This window comes from Felis catus, chromosome D3, assembly GCF_018350175.1.
Source record: "Felis catus isolate Fca126 chromosome D3, F.catus_Fca126_mat1.0, whole genome shotgun sequence".
Lineage (NCBI taxonomy): Eukaryota > Metazoa > Chordata > Mammalia > Carnivora > Felidae > Felis > Felis catus.
The window spans coordinates 62,399,740-62,413,505 of record NC_058379.1 but is presented as its reverse complement, the minus strand read 5'-3'; the positions used below and the strand labels follow the sequence as shown (position 1 = coordinate 62,413,505).

Below are 13,766 nucleotides of genomic sequence, written 5' to 3'. Positions count from 1 at the left end.
CTCTTTCTCATTTTGCGCTTCCTCATTAATCTCAGCTTCTCCAGCTGCCTCCTGCTCTCCTCCCTGACATGTCTGGTCGGCCTTTGTGCCAGGCGATCACAGCCTTTCAGAGAAGTGGCTGCATGGGGCTGGGTCTTTGCTTAGTTTGCTTCCAGCCATCTGTGCCTTCCTGCAGGCCACCTCATGCTCCTCTCGAAGCCCTGTGACTTCATCTTCACCAAATTATTGCATTTAAGAAAAGATATTTCACACCCAAATGATTCCTTTGTGGTGTCCATAAAAGGCCATTTTCTTTGTATTCTGTGACTGTTATTTGGAATTTTCTCCTCATTACGTTCCTGACTGCCTCAAAGCTCCCTCCTCACTCTTTTGTCTGTTTTCCTAAATCCCAACTTGAATATAGTTATAATCATTTAATTTTCCTCAAAGTTTGGGCTTACCAGACCCCAAATCAGGAACAAATGAATGGATTCATTAGTCTGACATAGCCTAGGATTCTGTATCTCTTCCTTTGAGAGTGAAATCTGAGGGTGAGGTGGATTTTGGTCATGTTTTATATAAATCTTTCACAAAATTAATTGTGTTTGAGAGTTTGCACACAACTGGGCATATGTATATTTTCCAGTTTGGAGTTTTCTAGCCCTTGTGGGACAGGCAGGTGGTGAGCTCCTGTAGCAGGTATGACATAATAGGATATATATAAGCTCTTTCTTGAGAGAAAACATATCTTTTTCTTTCCAGCACTTGACATATGATAACCAGTTCTACAGTGAATAATAATAAACTTCTACATTTTTTTTTGATCAGTTAGTATACTCCCGGTACTGGGCTAAGCTTTTTATATAGAGAATCTCATGACAGCTCTCTAAAGCAGGGGCTGTTACACCATCCCCATCTTACAGATGTGAAAACTGAGGCACTGAAGAGTTAAGACTTGCCAAAATTATATAAAAGGTTTCATTGGAGTCTGGTTGGCAACCCAAGCAAGGTTATTTCAAGGCCTGATATCTTATCATTACACATTTTTTTTTTCTGAAAAAGCAAAATAACTGTCTGTGAAGCTTATAGTGTAAACATGGAAGTGGTGCTCAAGCACAGTAGCTGAGAATTCTGCATGTTATGTAGGTGGTCATAAGGATCCAGAGACCCAAATGGATATATTTGCCAGTCTCTTAGAGGAGAATATATGGAGGGGAGAGAGTACTGCAGGTGGGGTGACACCTGATGTAAGCACAAGGAAGGGCATTTGATCACAGAAGATAGAAATGGGATTGCCATATCTGTGCCTAGCTGCAGCTCTGAGCAGGGAGTCAGGCTCCTGGACCTTCCTGAAGACATGTTGAAGCAATGGAGAGGGCCACAGATCTGAGGACTAGATTATTATTTAGAGGCTTTATTATTGCTGCCCGTTGCATAGACCAGTAGCCTGACTTGTGCTGTATGTACAGTTATAATGAAGTCAGAATGCATTGACATCTCTCATCCACAGCTGGCAAACCAAGGAGAGGAGCTGGAAGTCCTTGGCATTCACAGGTGAGCTTTGCTTCCTCATCCTCTGCTTGCTCTTTAAGCTGTGGAGTTGCAGTTTTACCCAGCAGGCACACAGGGCTGCAACATTGCTGATCTGATTCTAGCTGTCTTCTTGATTGATCCTAACTGGGTCAATACAGAATGCTCATATCAGAGGTCATTCCTGAAAACTGCAGGTATAGGTCAAATAAAAGAGCCATTATGACACAAAAATGGGAGAATTTACAGATTTTTAGAAATAATTACATCATCACTGAGCTGAAAAATATGAAGAATTTCAAAAAGTGAAATATATTTAGAGATACATAAACGCTTAGATAGTTAATTCCAGTCCCTAGAGAATGTTATCCAAAGATGCAGTCAATTTGCTGATTATAAAATCATGGTCAGGTGTAATGTTGTTCTTGAGTTTGGGCCCCAGGTACCTAAGTATGTATCCGTGATTACATATCCAGGGAGGTGTATGGTTCCAGGACTATCCATGGAGAGATGTGGGGGAGAGCCAGAAACAAAACCACTTAACCCATTTCAAGTTTATTGTTGCTCCGGTGGTGTGGCTCTTGGTAATTTACGAGACTGTCTGTGGGGTTCAGGAGCTCTTGAGACCTCCCGTCTAATAAAATAGCCATGTCGTTTTTCCTGAGTGAAGGGACCGACATATATCAAGAAGTGCAATTTGTTTGATATCCTTTTGTACAGGAAAAGGAAAGGTTGTGGCATTTGTAGGTTAGTAAAAAGAGGGAAGAAGTTAAGGTATATAGGTATGTTGAGAAAGACTTTGCAGTTGAAAGTACATAAAGGTCCTTTTGTATTTAACATCTTGGGGGCATACTAAAGTTTCACGTTGGAGCTGTCAGTTTTAAAGTCTTAAATGTAGCCCATTGCATATTCCTTCAGATTTTACAGATACCAGAACAGCTCTTTCTTTCAAATAATTGGTTAAGCCACCCCTTACCTGAAGAAGCAAGCCACTCTGCTTTTCCTATTTGCAATAAAAACTAAAATCCTGATGATGAAAGAAGACATTCTGACAAGTCTTTGTTTCCAGTGAGTTGTCCTTCTATAATGGAATTCCTCAAAGAGGGATTTTGTAATTATATCTGTATATAGCTGTATATATATTTGGGTCATTTGACTCAAAGACTGTGTCACTGAATGAACAATCTGTCTCACCACACGGCTATCCCAGGAAGTAAAGACCCAGTAAATCTCTTATTTAATTTATAAAATTATGATTTTTGCTGACAAAAAAAATAAGCCTGTGTTACATAAATTAATGACACAAATATTGGATTATCTATGACCCTAGGCCACAGGTAGGCCTGGAAAATTTGATACAGGCCATAAAACTAGAAGTATGTCTTTATGCTCATGGAGTATGTGTGTGTGCATGTGTGCACATGCGTGTATATGTGAGTACATGAATGAGATAGTGAGATCATAAGGCTGAGGACTCGGGATGGTACTGGTGGCATTGGGGCCTGGGGCCGTCAGTTGGCATAGAGGATTCTAATTAGGAAAGCTGAGATTTTCTGACTAAAAACTAGGAGTTTTTATGGGCAGGACATGAATGTGCAAATGAATATATTGAACCATAGGCTTTTGTAACAGCGTATTGATGACAGTGGTGTCATGCATTCAGCACACACCTTTTCATGGCAGGGTATAGTATAGCTTCTTTCTGCCAAAGGTATTTTTTTGTCTGGCTAGAGCTTCTCTCAAAAGTGCTGAGAGTTCAGCTAATGCACAATTCAGAGTAGAGAGATCTGGTTTTAAACCTTGGATCTTTTCTGGTAGAAATCATTTAGTTCGTTCCTTCCTGGGGTCTCTGCTAATAGCATTGTTGAGTCACTGGGGAGTGGTTATGGGAGGGGCCCAATTGCATTCCTCTTGGGGGTCCCTAAGAATGGGTACTACTGGCATTGGGCAGAGTACTAACCAGTAACTTACATGAAGCTCAGGCAATTTTGCAATAATTCTTCCAACTGTCTGACTCAATAGCAGCCTTTGGAAGGGTATTTTTTATCTATGACAGTTGCAGCTTTCAATCCTAGATTGGATTTCTCCCTGTCCTCCCAGAAGATGTTTTAGTGATGTACCAGCTTTAGCATATGATTGGTAAGGCCTTGAAATAAATCCCCAGCTAAAAGAGAGGCATGGTAGGGTAGGGTGGAAAAGGGCGTTCAAATTCACTAGTAAATCTAATATCCTGCTAACACCATTTTTAAGAAAGGAGGGACTTGTTCATTTCTGTATCCTTTCTAAGTTTCTTAACTCTCTTCTCTTGTTATTCTCATTGTTCTGTAGAATGAATTAATCAGATCAGCTGTCACTATTCTGAAATTTGTGATGTCTTATTACTGCCAAAGAATTGATTTTTACATCTGACGTGGTGCATGGGACCACTCAGTGACATGGTCTTCATGGGGTCTGAGTGTCCTCTGTCCTCAGTGGTACTAACTTGCTGTGGCCTTGGACAAATACCTTTATGCCAGGGCCTTCGTTCACTTTATCCTGAAAACAAAACGAAGCAAAACTGGTTTTGTTCCTAAGCCACCTACCAGGTAGAAAGGAGATCGAGAAATCAAACTTGGAGAATAATGAATGGATGAGAAGACACAGAGCAAGAAAATTACACTCAAGGCAATGATCAGTGATTGGAACGTCACAAAGAAAAGCGAAAGGAGAGGCAGAATAGGAAGCGCTGGGGAGATGGAGAAGTAAACAGAAGATACATTGAGACAAAGGAGGAAGAGAACAAATTGGCATAAAGAAGGATGGGCGCAAGAATTGCCGAAAGGAACGAAGAGCTAAAGTTTCTTCAGAAGGAGCTTTTGAAACCTGGGGCCACTGGATCTCTCTGGGGCACAAATTGGCAGTGTGGCCAATGTGCCATACACAGACAGCGCCACTTCTAGTGCCTGGATTCTGCAGGGTGATATGCGAGTGAATGTTTTCAGGCCAATTCTGCCTTTTAAAGGTGTCTTCTCATGGCCTCCTGGAATGTCTGATATTCTGAACAGGTATTAGATAAGGGCAGGCACAGTGTCTCCTGAAGAGTCCACAAAAATCCACAGTATTTATCTGAGAATCCACATAATTTTCCCATTAACATTCTGGTGCGGCTCCAGTAATAAGTCTGGCACAGTGAGGGTGGAGATCCATTGGGCGATGTGCTCTGCCTTTGCAGAGTTATAGTCAGGGGAAAGCAAACCTAGACATAGGGCAAAGGTGGTAGAGGTGTGTGTGTGTGTGTGCACATGCATAAGTGCATTTTTAATTAGGTGGCTTAAAAACTAAAGAGACAGTTATGGACTTGAGAAATCAGAGCCATCTTCAGAGAGGACATGGGACATGACAAGAATATGGACAATTGGAATAAATGGCAAGCCATGAGGTAAAGTGTTCCTGCTGGTAAGAAAGATGAGGACACCTTCAAAGGCATGGAAAGTCATGGCACATACAGGTGACAATTAAGAAACTCTGCTTATATTGGAATACAGTAAACAGGTTCTGATGGGGAAAGGACTTAAATATCAGGATAAAATGTGGTATCCTAAGCACACAGGATAAAAGCAGCCTATGATTTGATAGTAGGTTAATAGCTATAGAGCCTGTGTTTTCTCTCTTAATACAGTTTGTTTTTGCATTTGACAGTTTTTAATTCACTTTTAGCTATAGAAAAAAAGTCAGTTTTTCAGATGGATAGATAACAATTATATAGATCTTGAGATCTGTAGGTGATGGCTACTGAGACTCCAAATTGTTGTGAATTTCTTAGATTTAGTGAATTATATTGTATCACTGTAGGCTGTATTCAGATGCAAATAATACAAACCTGATTACAGATTCTTATTATGCAAACAGGGTTGTATTTTTCTCACATAACAAAGAATCTAGAGGTGTAAGCAGTTACCGGGTTGAGTCTGTGGTTTAGTGATGTCAGGGCTGGATTCTCTGTGAGTCTCCTGGCTTTTCCCTTACTGTCTTGAGATGGCTCTAGCCATCGCTTGCACAACCAAGACAGGAAGAAAAGAGAAAATAGAAGGCCTAAATTGGGTCGTACAGACTCTCTTAGTCAAAGAGAAAGCTGAGAAAGGTATTTCTTGGCTTTGCAGGCAATTGTTTCTCTTACAAATACCTACCATGTTCATCCGGGTATTTATCTAGTGACTAAAAGATTTATTTTGTCTTTTAAATATGACAACACCTGCACAAACAAAGCCTATGGTGGCTTTCAGTGTCCAGATATTAATATTATGTAGCAATCAACTGGATTTTTCAACTTTCATTTAAGATTTATCATTTCAAGTAGCTTTATAAATATTATTTACATCTCTCCCTATTTTTTGGTAAACAATTGCAGTGCCAAATATAAGGTTCCTTCCAAGATGCTAACCAGTTTTACAGCATACTGTCTTTACACCAGTTCTCTGCTTTAAGTCATGATCATGATCATGACCATCCTTCTAGTTGTTAACATTTATTGTGTCTCTGAATGTGAGGTCTTTCTATTTGTAAGTCTCATTTTTGTGATACTTCAAAGTAGTTGTTGTTATTCCTACTATATTTATAAATAAGAAAACTGGAGGCACTTGGGTGGCTCAGTTGATTAAGCCTCTGACTCTTGATTTCAGCTCGGGTCATGATCTCACAGTTTGTGACATTGAGCCCCACATTGTTAGTGCAGAGCCTGCTTAGGATTCTCTCTCCCTTGTGCATATGTGCTCTCTCTCTCAAAATAAATAAATAAACATATAATCAAAAAATAAGAAAACTGGAGCTCAGGTAAAAGTAAAGTGAGTTGCTCAAGGGCATATGGCTAGAAGGTGGCAGAATGAATTGAAAGTTAATTCTTTCCATTCCAAAACCTGGATTTTTTAGGGCGTTTATTTGCCTTCAGAAGATTGTACTGACTTCCTGTGCCATTTGAGGGAATTGCAGTTATCTATTTCCCAGATCCCATCTGGGTTAAAACTATAGTTCTGAATTCAGGGATAATTTTTCTTACTTTAACTCAACTTTGGGTACTGATTATTTGGAGTCAGAATATAAAGCACCAACTCCAAGGATTGCAAACATTTCAGCTATTATAGAGAAGTCTTTTTTATTTTATTTTTTTTAATATGAAATTTATTGCCAAATTGGTTTCCATACAACACCCAGTGCTCATCCCAACAGGTGCCCTCCTCAGTACCCATCACCCACCCTCCCACCCCCCATCAACCCTCAGTTTGTTCTCAGTTTTTAAGAGTCTCTTATGTTTTGGCTCCCTCTCTCTCTAACCTTTTTTTTTTTTCCTTCCCCTCCCCCATGGTCTTCTGAGAAGTCTTGCTTCAATTACTAGGAAGAAGATAATGATTAGGTTTTTAATAACTTTAATCTTTCCCTGTCCTCTTTCTAGCTGCTTCATTTTGAATATACAGTTTTTGTTCTTCGTGAGAGTCTCCATCAAGAGCTTTTGATTTGGGTCTTACTTGAAAAGGACTGGTCAAATGTATTGCTGTCAGTGAAGTTCCATACTGTGTCTGGAACCATTGTGGTGTCAACACTTGTTAGAATTACCTCGGAAGCCTGAAAAAATATGCAAGCCTGCACCAATGTTTAAAATCTGATTTAAATGGTGTGGAGTGGAGTCCAGGGATCAGTATTTATTATTTTTTATTTTGTTTTGTTTTGTTTTCAGCTCCCCAGGTGATTCTAATGCTCAGCTTGAGTAGAAAATCACTGGCCTAGATGATTAATAGAGGTACTAATGGAGGAGAGGGAAGAGAAAGCCCCAGAGTGAGTGGTCCTCAAACCTTTTGGTCTATGGACCATTTTATCGGGGTGTTGAAAGAAATGGGTCTCTTTAGAATTAGTAGAGATAATTGCCTGGCTTTTGATGAGACACCAATGAGTGAAAGCATAAGTAAATGACTAACGAGAGAGAAGTTATATGTAGAGAGTAACTTCACTGTATGTTTCTGGGATGCTTTTATATATTTTTTAAGTATGATCATCCAAATTTACCAGTCAAAAAACTAAGATCTTTTGGGATAAATACATTAAAGAGACTAGTTTTAGCATGTAGCAAAACTTGAGTTAGAATTTTGATTTGCTAACACTTAATCCAGATTCTTTCTTACTTATCCTTCAGATCCTGGAGAAATACCCCAGTGGTGAAATCACCCTTTATGAACACCCCTGGGAGAGCTCATGGAATGCACAGATTTGTATTCTAGGGGGAAGAATAATGATCTGATTTGGTCCCCAAATTTCATTTTGCAGAAGCTCTGTTCTGAACAATTTTCTTACAGCAGCAAGAGAAGCCTGTTGTGTACTTAGACACAACACTGTGTCAGTGTACATGTTTGCCATGGCTATTTTCAATTCCCTGAGCTTAATGTATTTCCTTTCTGTTTAGTGGCAGATGCCCCTTTGTTTCCCAAAGCCCATTTCTTATACTCCCCCCCCCCCCCGCCCATTTTTGAGTTTGATCCATCTCAAATCTATACATTATTTCACAGATATCAGTGACTTTTTTCCAGGTTAAATTATTTAATGGTATTGTTTCATTGAAAGCTTCAGATTAGCTGCTGACACTTATTGGCAGAAAGAAACACGTTTTTCCTTTGGGATAAAACATATTTTGTATTAGAGAAAAGAGCAACTGAATTGAGTTTCTGTCTTTTAAATCTTAGCTGTGGCAAATGAAGACATCTGGTGCTTTAAATGACAATTTACCTTTGTATCAAAATTAAGCATTAGTCACCCAACCTATATTTTATTTCTCCCTCCTTCCCTCTTGCCATTTCCGCCCTTCTGCTTTCTCTCCTCTTTTTCCTTCATTCTCCTATCCCTTCCCCTCTCTCTCACCCTAGATCCCAACTGCTACCCTCCTGACTCCCTCCCTCTTCCCCTCCACTTCTCCACCCCCTGCCTCTCTCACCTCATTCACTTTCTCTTCTCTCTCTGCCCTTGCTTCCCCAGCTTTTGCCTTTTCTAACCTACTCTGTTTTGGTTAGCTTAACTTCTCATCTTCCGAGCCTTTATTCCTTTGGGATTGGAGGTTTTAATTCCAAATGCCACTCATCTCGTGGAGTGAATAAATCAGGCATCTGAAAGGAAAGAGGAAAAAAATGAGGTTTGATTTCATTTCTCTTTCTTTTTCTGCCAAGCACTTTCCTTGGGAATTTTATAGAAACAAATGGAAAGAACATAAGCTTTCCCTGTTTTACTGTCCAGGTGAGTAAATGGAGGTAAGGAGGTCAGCAGCTATCTGGGTGCTTCTGCCTCCCTAGGATAGAAGCGTGTAACTGCAATTAGGCATCTGTTTTCCTGTCCTTTCAAGACATCTGCTCTATCTGCCTGGAATGCCAGGTACTGCCCTGGTATAACACTGGTTTATATATTTGCTGAAAATAACTCCGTAGCTACAGTCTGACCATTTATCATCACAGTAACCTCTCTATGCAGCATATACCCATTTTCCGGATCAGGTCAGTGGTCTAAGCATTGGTAGGATGAATCCTAAGCTGTTAGAGAGGAGAGCAGTGCTATATATTGGAGAGTCTGGGACCTAGGGTAAACATTAGCAATTTGGAATAGCATCCTTTTGAATGCCAAGTCCAAATGGGGCCAGATGAGTTGAGGGAGAACAAAACTGAAGGTGTTTGGAACATTCTGCTCAAGGAAGGGGGGAGCAGGAGTAGACAGGAGAGGTCAGGAGGAATTTTCCCATATTAATGTCACAATGCTGGAGGCTCCTAGAGCCTGAATTACACATTCAGAGGGCAGGTTGGCAAAGGCCAGCCAGGCAAGACCACCTCCTATGTGTGTGCCTTGAATGAAGATGCCTGGTAGGGGGCTAAATGATGATGAGCCCCAGCCACTCTGAGCTCACTGACATGCGTTGTAGTTCTAGAGGGAGAAAGGCCTTTGTCTTAGCAGAAAGGTCATTTAGGCTTACCTTATCAGGCACTGCATCTTGAACTCAGGTAACCTACTTGACAATTAGGGTTTCCTAATAAATGAGAGTGGGGCCCCAGACTAGAAATTGGGACCCTTGATTCTTAGAGTGGTTTCATGTGTTTCTTCCACCTGCTGCTGTCCACTGGATAGCACTGTGTATTATTACTGCAAAAAGGATGAAATGCAAAAAAACTAAGTGGTAAGCTTTTCTTTTCAAAATCGTTTGAGAAGACAACCTCAGAAATTTATTTTAGAGAAGAATGTAGAAATCTTGTGGAGAGCAGGTATTTTCCTGTGCCTGATTGAACCAGCCACTTTTCAGCCATACCATGCTAAAGACAGCACTCGACTGCTACGTTGCAGCCTCTTAGTCCTAACGGTACTTCCACCTCCGCTTCACTGGGATTCTTCAGAACTTGCTTAGCTATGGGTGTAGTAATTGGAATCAATTATTCATTCCCAGTAAATGAGCCGAGTAACTGGGAGCACATGGGGTAGAAGTGGGGGGTCATTGCCTGAGCACTGACAGGCAAGAAAATGGCGTGAAAGGCTTCTTGAATATAAGGAAAAACAAAAGTATTTCAGGAAATGATGAGTGGTCCTTGTTTTGGATCCCTTATCCATCTAAACTGAAAACAAAGAAGAAAGATTGGGGTGATGGAAAGAAGGGGAGCTGGCAAAAAACAAGCCAAGATCATTCTTTGTAGTATCTGTGTAGCACAATGAATTGAGGCCAAGTTAAAATAGTCATTATAAACTTTGAGTTGAATTCTGGAATTGGGAGATCCTTAACCTACTAGTTGGGTCTACTTTGAGATATCAGCTTTCTCATCTGTAATATAATGTGTAATGTGTGTGGAACTACAGGGGTGCAAAAGGAATAATACCTATCTGGCTTCCTTGGAATCATCATGAGACTTAATAGAGAAAATACATTCAAAAGCACATTGGAAAATACAGTAAGCTGCTGCACAAATAAAAGGCATTTTTATAATTTTATAAATTCCCTTTTTATTCCTGGACATTTTTCTAAGTCTTTCATCCTATGCCCTCTCTCCTTTCCATATCTTCTCCCTTTATCTAAGGACTACAGTTACCTGTTTTGAGGAGTCAGTGTTTGGCAGATAGATGGCAGAGCTCTTGCATATGGCATGCTCATCACGAGAAGAAAATGAGAGGACAACTTGGACCACCTTCTTCAAAATGGGGGACCATGGAGGAACTACATTCATTTATTAATATATAAACTTATTCATTTGTCACATATTTGCAATGGGTCCACTGTATCATAGGCACTTCACCAGACACTTAGGATGTGGCAGTGAATAATGCATAATCATCCTCTTGAGAATGTCACAATCTAGTACTTCCTTGGAGGTCTTCCTGGAAAAATACAGTCATATGTTTTCTAAGAAAAGTCCAGAAATTTGCTAGACTATATAGACACCTTCTAAGTAGCGTATGTATGTTGTTTTGAAGGAATAGACTTTTCCTTACCAAATGCAAGTATGACTGCTTATGTTAGGAGTGAGTTTTGTATTTATTACCTCTTTCTTTTACAGGAAGCATAACAGTGATAATTCATTCATCCAAGGAATGAACCCGTGATTTTTCTTATTCTCTTGTGTTGGGCCAAACTAGAGAGACAAAACTGTTGTCAGAAAGCTAGCCAGGTTAGGAGCAACCTAATTACATGGGCAAGGCAAGGACACAAGGATGGATTAGGTATAAAGTCAGCAAGGAAGTGATATGGGTAAATGGAGTGAAGAAGGAAAAACCTTACAGTAGCAGGTGAGGTAAGGAGTTTAGGAAATGGAGGAAAGGAACATGTGGCCGGATATGGATGAATCTGCCATGGCTGGAGGGACTCATAAAAGTTACTAAGCATGTCATTCACTAAATCCTTCCTGAGCCAAATCACACCATTCAGAAGAACTCAGAATGAGTCTAATATCTATACCAAAACGGAAATATTTTTAGTTGTTTCATCTGAATTTATACCAAGATTTTTATCTTTTATATGAGTAAATTAATCAATAGCAGGTTAAATCAAGAAATATTTACTGGGAACTTCTCTGTTTAAGAGCCTTGGGTTTCAAAGATAATAAGAGTTTGGATTTTTCTAAGTTGAATCAAAGTTTTGGGGCAGATATTGCCTTTGGGGAATTTACAGAATGATAGCAAATATGACATACACAAGAATGACTGCAGAACTTAAGCCCTGAGAAAGTGATGTCTAATAATCTGTGGGGGTTCAAATAAAACAATGATCACTGCAGTTGAGAATCTCAGGGAGAATTAGGGAAGGGAACATGAGGAAGTAACATTTGACCAGGAAAGTTATGAGATGATGAGAAAATGAATGTTTTGTATGAAAGAAACAAATTGAACCAAGAAATTGAAGGAAACGTGACATATAAATAGGAGACAGTGAGCTCTGTGAGGGCAATAGGGGGAAATTACAGTCGGAAAGGTCATTTGGGGCTCCGTTATAAGATACAGAATGACTTAAAGGCTAAAAGTCTTACACTTTATTCTACAGCCAACAAGAAGCCTGTCACAATTTTTGTGTGTACAATAATGTTATAATCAGAACTGCATGTCAGAAATATTAATTCAGTTATCAATCAACAGTTATTTATTGGGTATCTACTCATTGCAAGGTACTATACCAAGTGTTGATGAGAATGCAGAAGAAATATATCACACAATTCTTGATCCAAAGGTCTTGCATTCTGAGCAAGGCAATAAATGTCATATTCAAAAAAAGATTACTAATTACTAATTATTGAGTTATTTTACAATCATATTGGATAAATAGTGATACCTGTAACACTATTCTGATTTCCACTGAGTATAATCTGGAATCTTCTGTGTTGAAATTGTTACAAGGTTGTCTCATTGTTCTCAGTTTGTAATCAGTTGGTTCTAAACTACTGCTTGTCGAAGGAAAATTACATAGCAAATGAGAGTGCTACAAACCCACTACCCTGAGCAGATGTGTAAAAAAAATCTTACTAAGCTCCCTTATCCCCCCAAATGTGAAGTGTGTTTAGCTGAATGGAGATTCTTCGTTTGTCTCAATGATTAATTGTATCTTGTACTGTCCTGGAACCTGATATTTAATTATCCTAAAATGCTTTATGAATATAGATGATGTGTCTCCAGGATCATGTGAGTGGGCCGGGATGTTTGTTGAGTGATCTTTTCTCTAGTCAGTGTAAATTTTGCCAGAGACAGGCCATGACTTCTTCATTGTCTGACTTTGACCCATCGCTACATGTGGAAAGAAGGACATACCGCCATAGGGTGCCATTTATCTCAGGCCACAGCTGGAATTTGGATTTTTGCAACAGTCTCAGCTATTAATTCTGACTTCTTTCCTTTTCAGTTAGGCACACACCACACACACCACACACACACACACACACACACACACACACACACACACGGATGCACACATCATTGACAATACAAACAGCATAAAATGAGTTTTGTTTTTGTTTTTGATTTGTATTTTGCTTGTTTTATTTATTTCTTTATTTGGTGGTTGGGCACAAGAAAATTACTTTCCCTTGACAGGTAGACATCTTGGAGAAGATCTTCTTTGTTAATATCGCCTTCATCACCCCCATCGTCATGACAGCATTATCAACCTCATCCTCAAAACTTTACTAAGTACTGCCCATGAGTTGGGTTCTGTTTTGGGCTATTTTATTCACTATAAAAGAGAGGCATTTAGAATCCTTTATGGAGGAGAGATGCCACCATTATATCCATATCAATGAACTGTTCTGTCAGGCAGTAGAATCAGATTGTGCTCTTGCCCAGGTAACTTTGTAAGATGACTAGCTGGGCTATGGAGCTTAGCCTGAGGCCACAGGATATAACACGTGTAAAGTTAGGACCTATACTTTTATATGGGTTAGATCTCATTCGCTCTGTACAGAATCCACAGGGCTAATTGCCTACAGGCAAATATGGAACTGAGAGTTAATGTATTAGGTGCTGATGAAGGTACGGATGTCTTCTCAAAATAGCTGCTTCTTTCAAAACCTTTTTTTTTTTAAATATTTTTTTCTCCTTATGGGAAGTCCTTCCTTGTCTTTTCCAGCCATACACTAAACCAGACTAAAAATTGGCATAGACACAGGCCCACATCTGGAGGATATTAGTCTGCCCAAAGGAATTCAGCCTGTGAACTGGTAAGAATCTAAATAAAATGTTTGAAAATTAGGTTCATTCCGTTGCTCTCATGTTTCTACAGGTATTTACATTTTCTG

General features: G+C 39.6%; 1 long non-coding RNA gene across 1 annotated transcript in view; it reads left to right on the top strand.

Moving 5' to 3' along the window:
* LOC123381407 overlaps nt 1-13,766 on the top strand; it is a 303,452-nt gene that overhangs the window by 52,660 nt on the left and 237,026 nt on the right. The window contains exons 4-5 of the long non-coding RNA XR_006588319.1: nt 1,490-1,533; nt 13,598-13,688. This is a non-coding gene — a long non-coding RNA (uncharacterized LOC123381407). The remainder of the gene's footprint in view (nt 1-1,489; nt 1,534-13,597; nt 13,689-13,766) is intronic.